Below are 9,364 nucleotides of genomic sequence, written 5' to 3'. Positions count from 1 at the left end.
CGGGCACACCGCTCGTAGAAGCGTAGCCGATTACATGGGTTTCCCCGTATGTAGCGAAAATGTCGTAGCGCCGCGTAGAGCCCGGTTTCGAAAGTGTTATGAGCTGCTGTCACTGCCCTTATTTGACAAGCGACTGTGCTGTAAACTGCTGACAATATTTTGATTTATTAAAAAGTTTATAAAGTCAATATTTATATTAATTCATTAAGTAAAAGGCTTATAGAATGCCTTGTGAGGTTCAGCATCCTTTGCAAACCAGATCTGTTCATCCATCCCTCTGTCTGTCTCCGTACGTCACAAACGCTTTACTCTAAATCATTTTACAGCGTCATACATATTACTTGAGTAGTTCTGTTTTGCCCTATGGTTGACTTGTAGGGAATGCCTTAAGGGATTAAGTCCGCGATTTGTACTTCTTTTTTATTGTGCAATAAAGTTTAAATAAAATAAATAAATACTTGCTTTCAAAAAAGTTGAAAATCGTTGACACGTCGTAGGTAGCATATCATCCAAATTCTACACATTTTTCTCTTCGTTTGACAACTTCGCGATAATCGCAACCATCGTTGCCAATGATCATATTTTAATTACATGGGTGTTAGAAACGTACTATAAATTCCTACCTTACAATTCATTTACATTAACCTTACGCAACGCAACAGATGTATCCCAATCAATACTAGCTTACATTACATTACATAAGAACAAGTTTACTGAGGCATCGGATCTGCGCAAGAGTTTCCCAATGCGTCTTAGCTTATTAGGCCGGTAAGACAAAATATACATTACTTGCAATAATGTGTATCATTTTCGTTAAGTATTGAACTTGGTCGAGCTAAGATGGACTAGATCCTAACCACAAAATTAAAATTTTGAAAAAAACTCCGACTGCGACATAGTGGACCGATTTTCACGAAACATGGCTTAAAACACTCCCGACTAACTCAGCTTTCAAACAAAAAAAAAATAAATCTAAATCGGTTCAGCTACGATGCCACAGACAGACAGACACGTCAAACCAGCGTGTCTGTGTGTGTGTCTGTCTGTAGCATCGTAGCTCCCAAAGGGATGAACCGATTTAGATTTAGTTTTTTTGTTTGAAAGCTGAGTTAGTCGGGCACTCCCGACTAACTCAGCTCTCTTCTTAGCCATGTTTAATAAAAATCGGTCCACTATGTCAGGGTTTTTTCAAAATATTAATTTTCTGTTTAGGTTATGTAATAACATAGTTTGTACAATAACTAATATTAATAATAAAAATCCCACGGCAACTCTCGCCCAAATTATATCAATTTCCAACTTTCTTATCAGATACAATATGAATAATTGGTTTATAGATAGATAGATAGATAGATAGATGAATTCTTTATTCAACCACAAACTTACATGCTTTGCAACACAAAACAAAATAAAGAAAGACGAAATACTAAAAAGTAGAATAGGCGCTGACTCAGCATACATGCTACGGAAGCCGCAGCGCTGATCTTCCGTCAGAACCTTATAAACTTAATACTAAGGGAACGACCTAGTGCAGCGCAAGTCGATATATAGTTTATGACATAATGATTATGATAATCATGATTGACCATAATGAGAACGATGACAGGCAGCACAGTGCAACCTGTTTGTTTGTATGTTATTGTAACAACCAGGCCGCTTATATGCAACGGGTTCACTGGTTCAGTGGAGTAGGTAGGTACGGTAAGTGTTTTGATAATATCTCTATATTGGCGCGACAGAGCCAGACTGCATTTTTGTCGGCGTTGGCGTCGACGATTGCTATTCTGCTACGCCGACCGTTAAGCCCCATTTAGATGGTACGAGTTTCTCGCCCGTCTTGGTCGAGAAACTCGTATGACATTATCGTATGCGATAATCGCCTGGCGAGTATCGTACGAAAACGTTTACATTAGTGCGAGAAATAAAAACTCGCATACGAGTATCGTATGCGAGACTCGCCAGGCGATTATCGCCAGGCGAAATAGTTTAGACGGAGAGTAGAATTTTCGGGAGATATTTCCATAACATTTCTCGACTCGTCTAAACCGGTTCTCGTACGACATTTTTTCTCGAACGTGCGATTATCGCACGAATCGGAGCGAACCGATTTTCATACGAGTTTTGCCTGTCAACTTGCGTGCCTAGTTGCTAATTAATTAATTATAAACACATATATTATATGCTTAAAGCCCCATTTAGATGGTACGAGTTTCTCGCCCGTCTTGGTTGAGAAACTCGTATGACATTATCGTATGCGATAATCGCTTGGCGAGTATCGTACGAAAACGTTTACATTAGTGCGAGAAATAAAAACTCGCATACGAGTATCGTATGCGAGACTCGCCAGGCGATTATCGCCAGGCGAAATAGTTTAGACGGAGAGTAGAATTTTCGGAAGATATTTCCATAACATTTCTCGACTCGTCTAAACCGGTTCTCGTATGACATTTTTTCTCGAACGTGCGATTATCGCACGAATCGGAGCGAACCGATTTTCATACGAGTTTTGCCTGTCAACTTGCGTGCCTAGTTGCTAATTAATTAATTATAAACACGTATATTATATGCTTTTTTATAATATTGGGTATAATTTATCTTGGATTTATTTGAATTTAAGATGAATAGTACCCAATAATATTAAAAACACTATAAATGATTTATGAAGGTCTCAATAATATACAATAGGAAAAATAATGATTTCGACCGTAGCGTTACCTAGCTAATAAAATCTTGGTTGCGATACTTGCGATTAGGTTTAGGATATTATTAATTTATTAAACATAGAATATAAATAACATTTTTTTTTAATTATAGTAGGCATTTTGCCCCATAGATATATGGGGTAAAATGTCAGTAGGTAAACATTAACTGTATAATATTAATAAGCCGAATTTATTTTTGGTTTTAGCAGTTACTGAGAGGCAGCTATAAATATAAAAACACCATGTTTTACATGATTTCTACTGAATTCATTTCGGCTGAGTAGCGCATAAACTCGTATACGATTCTCGCATATGTGTTTTGTTTACACGGAGACATACAAATATCAAAGGCGAGGCGATTATCGCCCTCTCTCGTGCGATATCGTACGCATAGTTTACATGATACGATATTTTTTCTCGTACTTCGATAATCGTACGTTCGAGGCGAGAAACTCGTACCATCTAAATGGGGCTTTATTATAATATTGGGTATAATTTACCTTGGATTTATTTGAATTTAAGATGAATAATACCCAATAATATTAAAGACACTATAAATGATTTATGAAGGTCTCAATAATAAACAATAGGGAAAATAATGATTTCGACCGTAGCGTTACCTAGCTAATAAAATCTTGGTTGCGATACTTGCGATTAGGTTTAGGATATTATTAAACATAGAATATAAATAACATTTTTTTTTAATTATAGTAGGCATTTTGCCCCATAGATATATGGGGTAAAATGTCAGTAGGTAAACATTAACTGTATTAAGCCGAATTTATTTTTGGTTTTAGCAGTTACTGAGAGGTAGCTATAAATATAAAAACACCATGTTTTACATGATTTCTACTGAATTCATTTCGACTGAGTAGCGTATAAACTCGTATACGATTCTCGCATATGTGTTTTGTTTACACGGAGACATACAAATATCAAAGGCGAGGCGATTATCGCCCCCTCTCGTGCGATATCGTACGCATAGTTTACATGATACGATATTTTTTCTCGTACTTCGATAATCGTACGTTCGAGGCGAGAAACTCGTACCATCTAATAATATCATAAATGGGGCTTACCCAGGAATACTTTTCTAAATAGAGCTAGATACTCGTATACACATAAATATGAATATCTGTGTCGGCGGACGATCGTAAAATCCGCCAGATCACGAGATTCCTAGGCATATCGTGAAACGGCGCCAAATCATGAAATGCCTAAAAGTTGTCCAGGCATATCACGATGTACCTGATAAACAACACGGCCGATCGATTAAAGCAACGCATTCGTCGATATTCCTAGCTCTATAGCGGGCACTTCGTAGAATAGATTCTTTCTTAGCCATTGGTGAATTATTGAAAAAGTTAATTTAATGAAATAAAACTATGGAAACGGATTAAATCGCGTATAATCGCGTATCGCGTTTCCATAGTTTTATTTCATGAGTAACTATCGCGGTAACCGAAGACAATATTAAGTTAATTTAATATTTATTCCAATTAGGTAGGTAATAATACAAGTCTCTTTTCATTTCATTTGTTAACTACAAAGTTTTTAATTTAATATTGTACTTATGATGGTTTTTTGCATTTTTTACTTCAATTTTGGAACCCTAATGTATTGAACGATATGGCGGCATATCATGATATGCCTAGGAATCACATGATCTGCCTAAATGCCACTGGCGGGTTTTACTTGGTGAAATCACGAAATGGCGGCGTTTCATGATATGCCTAGGAATTTCATGATCTGCTTAAACGTCACTAGGCAAATCGTTAAACGGTGAGTTTTGAACGATATGGCGAATGTTACTGTGCCAAATCATGATTTGGCGCCGTTTCACGATATGCCTAGGAATCTCGTGATATGGCGGATTCTTCGTTCGGCCGCCGACATCTGCATTATCTTGATATCTGTCAGATAATTGTCGCTCCGCGCGAGCGGCCGTTTTCGGGGACCCATATAGTGAGTTGGCGAGTCACCGCCTGCCTATTTTTTTATGTTTTTATAACATATGATAAAGGCAGGTGCCATAGTACCGGTTACAAGTCCACCAGCAACTCAACCTAATAGCCCATTTTTATTTTATTATTTTTTTATCTTTATTTATTTAGAACCTTTTGTCTTTTTGACATGGCAGCTCCATCGTTTCAAAAACAGTTGTTAATCAGCAGATTTTAGACATACACATATTTATAATATAATTAATATTTAGAAGCCCCTATACTTGTGTATTTAAAAGTAGGAATTACTCCGACAGTGTCCATAATACTAGATAGTAATAAATTCTCACAAAACAGGCAATAATGAAAATCTAGATAAATCAATAAGACCCTATGGTCATTATACATATCAAGTTATAAGTATCTGTGAATTTTTGAATCTGTGACGCGTGTCGTCTGCTAAACATTAGCCATGAATGGCAAGCCAATAAGTATAGCGTGGTATGGCCAATAGCGAGAGGTCAAAGATCACCGCTCACGGCGGCGCGCGCGCAACGCAGAGCTTCCTGCACTATTAATATACACTTTGGTATGGACAGAAGTGACTGATTTAAACTAACGCAGAGCTTCCTGCACTATTAACATACACGTTGGTATGGACAGAAGTGACTAATTTAAACTAACACGATGCACTTATAATTTTAGAACAAAACGGGACTTAATCACGTAAACACATTTATATTTGGCCCGACGTTTCGAACATCACATTATGTAAGAGTTTACGCAATTGTCCCGTTTTGTTCTAAAATTAGAAGTAACTGAAATATGTATCTAAATTATTACGGCAATTTCTCTTCCAGGCATTACCGGTAATGATTATCTTCTAATCCCATGTTTTTGATACTGCGAGAGCCTATGTAGGTGAATCTCATCATCATCATCCTTCCGTTATCCCGGCATTTGCCACGGCTCATGAAATCCTGGAGTCCGCTTTGACAACTAATCCCAAGATTGAATACAGGCACTTGTTTTACAAAAGCGACTGCCATCTGACCTTTTAACTCGAAGAGTAATTAGGCCTATTGGTATTAGTCCGGTTTCTTTAATGTTTTCCTTCACCGAAAAGCAACAGGCAAATATCAAACGACATTTCGCACATAAGTTCCAAAAAACTTATTGGTACGAGCTATTCCATTAGGTGCGACTAAGGTCAATCACTGGCCAGTTTATAATTTAAAAAAAAATTAAAAAAAAATTAAGCTTTGCTTAGTTTGAGGCCAGCTAGGTTGATATTATACGTGTAAGGTGTCCCCCGATATTTATTTATTTATTTATATATCCTTTCTTTCATGCTACGATTATCAAAGATCGACATTTACCACAAAGCTCTACGATTTTCCTGAAAAATCCAAGATTTGTAATAGATCGTCATCATCCGCCTTGCGTTATCCCGGCATTTGCCACAGCTCATGGGAGCCTGGGGTCCGCTTTGACAACTAATCCCAAGATTTGGCGTAGGCACTAGTTTTTACGAAACCGACTGCCATCTGACCTGAGACCTAAGATTTGCAAAGGATGTTCTAAAAGTTTCGAAGTCTACATAGTCTATCTACAAAGACGAGCCGTCAATCAACGCACGTGCATTTTCCATTAGGCCTTCACGTGGTCCAAGTTACAAGAAATATACCTCAGACGAAAGTTTATAGCGTTTGATTTCCGTCTAAAATGTAAGGCAAAACTATAAGCAGTAAAGACTTATGTACTTTTACAATGAAGTGGGGGTTAACTATTTTCACTCAAAGTAACCATGACTTAATACGCCGAGATTTTAACTCAGGTCCTTTACAGATAAGTCTTTTGCAAAAATTTCATTTTTAGCTCAAGCTTTTATCGCCGACTGTACCTTTCTTTCAACAGCCATCTGTGGGGATACGACGTTTCATAACAGAGATTCCTATGACCACCTTTCTGCTCCATCAACAGATCAGCTCCATAATACCGTAATATTGTATTGTGTGCAAAATTTCAGCTCAATCGGAAACCGGGAAGTGGGTCAAATTGAGCTTCTAGAAAAACGTCGTACGATACACGTGCGAAAAGGAAATTCGTAACTCGTGTCGATTTAAAACACTCCCTTCGGTCGTGTTTTAATATATCGCCACTCGTTTCGAACTTCCTTTTTTTCGCGCATCTTAATGTACTATTATTTTAAGTATAGGAAACTCGGTATAGGGCGGTCGGGGTGGTGTAACGGTTTTAGCAAGTCAGCCGCGTTAGCTGGAGACCCGGGTTCGATCCCCGGCTTCGCCACCAGTGGGCTTGATCGCTTTTTCTTTAGTGTATGGTATCTATTTCAGTTTATAGGAAACTAGCCTTTATACTGAACTCTCTCTCCGCTCATGACTTGTCATCAACCCGTGCCTACTATTAGCCGCTTGTTTTTTGTCGCACTAAATACGATTACTCGGTCTTGTCGTGCTACTTAACGGCGATTACGTCGCGTGTCTGAACGGGCCTTTGTGATGCGTATGCGCATCGTTATTGGACAATCATCGTGGATTAGTAGTGACAGGGGTTAATTAATTCTGCTCATAAAAATCTTTCGGTTTTAGGTTTCCTTCTAAAGTTTTGTATTTTGGAGTATGCAGTTGCAATGAGTTGTAATGTAATATCTTTGGCTGACCTAAAAACCGATATTACCATTCGCTTTTAAAATGGCAATATGTAATTTAATTCTGAAACAAGGTTAAACCAGAAAAGTTCTAAAATGAAAAGAAGAAAGATGTCAAAAGTGTAATTTTAGTCTTTAAAAGTTACCAGGAATACGCAGTTGACATTATTCGATTTCATCAGTTTACACGGTGTATAGGACTGAAACCGAACGACAATTTGTATGGGAACTTCACGTTGCCATGTATAATTCATTCATTCATTCATTCATTTATTTATTGATAAAATAATATATTTTACATGTCAATGTTCTTACTTAACTTAATTTTAATTAAGTTTAAATTAGGCACTTACTATTATTGGATCTATATCGGAATCCCTAAAGTTTTTTGAACTATTTTTACATTGCCTAATATTTTTTGGCATAATGATCATTTGGCCTAATTTAAATGTCCTAATATTGTTTCGCCTAACGCCGTTAAACCCACTTTTTTAGAAGCGATTCGGATTTGTGTGAGGTCACAGTTCTAACCTAACCTAAACCTACCTTTCTAACAGCGAATCGGTTCTGGGTAATGTCATTTTTGGGGCAAAATTTAAATTATGCCAAATGATCGTTAGGCCAAAAGAGCGTTAGGCATATCATAATTCGGCCAAATGAGTTAGGCCAAGTGATTTTCGAACAAACGTTATTAGGGATTCCGAGGGAGACCCTTATTATTATTAGTGTTTTACATAAATAAGTAGGTAGATAACGGCCCTTACTATAAAGCCTCGGCCAAACATAGAGCGTTTTGATAGCGTAGCGCTAGCGGATCGAAATGCGCGCGAATTCCGGCACACCGCCACTATCATTGCGTTCCGCAGCTCCGCTAAACGCGCATGTGTGGCCAAGCTTTAAAATTTAATAAACGATATAATTCCTACTAATGACGCTATGCCTTAACTTTATTGAATAAAATAAGGAAATAATCTGTCAATTAGCATAATCATAAACCTATACATTAGAATTAATCGAATACGTACTTTCTCCGGAGAAAGGCATGAAGAGTGCTTAGCCAGGTCGAGTGTTGGGTAAATGTGTGAACAGCGAGCGAGTATTCGAAGATTTCGAAGACAGTTGAAAATATATGGATTAGGGATATTTGAAACTCATGACATGACTTTACTTTTTAGAGTTCCGTAGTCAAATAAGAACCCTTATAGAGCCATATAGAGAAAAAAGACACAATCTCACAGTTTATAAAATTAACATTCAATATAACACTTGTTTGCGGTGCTGTCTAAATCGATATCTACTTGTCAGGTGACCGAGAGCCCACCCCGGGCGGCACCTTCAGAGGGGAGCGGGAGTGGCCTTTTATTTTAGAATAGAATATAATAATAATATAATATATTGGGTTGGCACAAAAGTAATGACAAACTCTAAAAAACTCTATACATTTCCTTTCTTAAGTTAATTGTTTTCGATAATATTCTAGTATGTTGTAGAAAATTCTAGTTACTTCTAATGTGAGGGTATATAAAGCCGCCCTCGTGATTGGTTTAGTTAGATTGAAATAAAATGGACGAGCGACAAGTTCAAACACTTTACTTATACGAGTACTTTTTAGGCCACAGTGCGCGGGCTGCGGCTGACAATATCAACACTGCATTGGGCGCTGGAAGTTACAAGCCATGCCACGGTGTCCAGATGGGTTGACCGATTTAAATCAGGAGACAGGAGCTGTGAAAGTCAGTCACGCTCAGGGCGACCACCTGCATTCAATGATGACGATTTACGCCGCGAACTACAGTCGAATCCTGATGCTAGTACTAGTGAATTAGTGGAAGCACTTAACTGCAGTCACCACGCTGTGGAATACCATCTGCATGACCTTGGGTATCGAAAAGTTTTGGCTCGATGGGTACCGCACAGCCTTACCGACGCCAGTCGTGCAGTCCGTGTCGCCATCTGTCAATCACTTTTGCTGCGACCCCGACGTAAAGAGTTTCTGACTGATCTGTTTACGGGAGATGAATCATGGATTTATAATGAGAACGATACAC

This window comes from Leguminivora glycinivorella, chromosome 7 (assembly GCF_023078275.1).
Source record: "Leguminivora glycinivorella isolate SPB_JAAS2020 chromosome 7, LegGlyc_1.1, whole genome shotgun sequence".
Classification (NCBI taxonomy): Eukaryota; Metazoa; Arthropoda; class Insecta; order Lepidoptera; family Tortricidae; genus Leguminivora; species Leguminivora glycinivorella.
The sequence above is the reverse complement of the archived record's forward strand: the minus strand, read 5'-3'. Positions refer to the sequence as shown.